At 41.7% G+C, this 2188-nt stretch overlaps 1 non-coding gene across 1 annotated transcript; it reads right to left on the reverse strand.

Annotated features, from left to right (window-relative positions):
• Positions 1–503: 503 nt before the first annotated feature.
• Positions 504–610, reverse strand: LOC141650523 (small nucleolar RNA R71). The gene has a single exon (XR_012546549.1). It is a non-coding gene; the product is annotated as a small nucleolar RNA R71 (small nucleolar RNA).
• Positions 611–2188: the final 1578 nt, after the last annotated feature.

The raw sequence follows: 2188 nt of genomic DNA on the forward strand, positions 1-2188 counted from the left end.
ATAGGAGACTTGTTAGGAGGAATTTGGGAGGTGTTGGTGAAGTTGTTCAACCCACTAGTGAGTTTGTCAATCCTTTCGCAATAGAAGGAGAAGAGAACCCATTAAACAATACCACACAAAATCCACCTACAATGCCTAAATTTTCGTCTCACTCTATACCCACCGAGGAGGATCTACCAAACGGTACTCCTACCCCACAACATCTTACCGGAAACTTTATTGCCAAGTCCGCCTTCATCCAACTAGTTGAGAGGAGCCAATTCGGGGGCATGCCAAGTGAGGACCCTCATTCTCATATGGAAACATTTTGTGATTATTGTGAAGCTATCTCTCAAACGGGCGTGACTCAAGACCAAATAAGATGGGTCTTATTTCCTTTTTCATTAATCGGCACCGCAAAGCAATGGTTGAAGGGCCTTGATAAGGCCACCCTTGGAATAGATTCTTGGAAGAAGTTAGCTCTCGCTTTCTACAAAAAATTCTACCCACCGGAAAAGACCAATATGCTAAGAGCTCAAATTACGGGTTTTAAGCAAAGGGATGAAGAATCTTTGTATGAAGCTTGGGAGCGGTTCAAAGGTATTTGTCGCTTATGTCCTCACCATGGACTTAGCGAATGGTTTTTAGTGCAACAATTTTGGAATGGTTTATATGAAGATTCAAGGAACATTCTCAATATGGGATCAAATGGAATGTTCACCGAAGTTGATGACAATCAAACATGGAACAAGATTGAGGAAATGGCGGTCCATAATTCGCAATATAGTAGGCCTCGCAAAGCTACTAGAGGAAAGTATGAAGTGGACACCGTTACTCAATTGGGTGCTCAACTTAGTGCTCACATTGACACTATCAACTTGAAGTTTGAACAAGCTATGGCTAGACTTGAGGAAAGCTCAAAATCAACAAAGCATCATGTCAATGCCATGACGGCATCCTCATCAATCCCAAGCGGGATATGTGAGAATTGTGGAACCTTAGGTCATGATCAAGGAGAATGTAGGGGAACAACCGAGCAAGTTAATGCTTTCCAAGCTTACAAAAGTGGTACCCCTTATTCAAATTTTTACAATGAAAACACCAAGTTCCATCCAAATCTCTCATACAAAAGCCAAAATGTTCAAAACCCTCAACCAACATACACTCCACCACCCATGAGAAATCAAAACCAAAGACCCTTTTTCAATCAAAACCAAGGTTACCAAAATCAAAATCCATACAATCACCAAAATGACCAAAGTTTTGATGTCCAAAAAGCGGTCCTTCAAATGCAAAAAAATCAACAAGAATTTTTCACCCAAATGCAAAAAGATAGCCAAGCAAAGGATACCACCATCAACAACATTCTAGCTCACACCAAGATGTTGGAAACACAATTGACCCAACTAGCATCTTCAAGCTCATCAAGACAAAAGGGGCAATTACCACCACAAAGTAATCCCCCTAGACATGAAACGGTTAGTGCCATTCACTTGAGAAGTGGTACAAGGTATGAAGCACCGAAGGAGCAAGTTGAGGATGAAGTTGTGAGAGCTAGTGAGAATGAAGTTGTGGTGCAAAGTCCCAAAGAAGGGGAATCATCAAAAGGAGAAAGTTCAAAGAAAAATGAAGACAAAGCCAAAGAAAAGGAGCCCATTGTGATTAGACTTCCTTTTCCAAGTCGTCAAGCCAAGCCTAAATTTGATGATCAACTTGGAAAGTTCATGGAAATTGTGAAGAACTTAGAAGTCTCAATTCCTTTTACGGAATTAATCAATCACGTTCCGGCCTATGCGAAATACATGAAGGATATTCTCACAAAGAAGAAGTCAATCCGGAAACTTGAGACTATCGCCTTCACTAAGGTGAGTAGTGCCATACTTCAAGGGAGTTCACCTCCAAAGCTAAGGGATCCGGGAAGCTTCTCAATACCGTGTACCATTGGCGACACAACAATCAACAAAGCCTTATGTGATCTAGGGGCTAGTGTGAGTGTCATGCCATACTCGGTGAGTAAAAGGTTGGGAATGGGAGAGCTTAAATGTACCAATATCACACTTCAAATGGCCGATAGATCGACGAAGACACCGCTAGGGATATGGGAAGATGTCCCCGTGCGAATTGGGAAGTTTTTCATCCCGGTGGACTTTGTCATTGTTGATATGGAGGAAGATTCCAACATTCCAATCATCTTAGGAAGACCTTTCCT

The sequence above is a fragment of the Silene latifolia genome, chromosome 3 (assembly GCF_048544455.1).
Source record: "Silene latifolia isolate original U9 population chromosome 3, ASM4854445v1, whole genome shotgun sequence".
NCBI classification, from domain to species: domain Eukaryota; kingdom Viridiplantae; phylum Streptophyta; class Magnoliopsida; order Caryophyllales; family Caryophyllaceae; genus Silene; species Silene latifolia.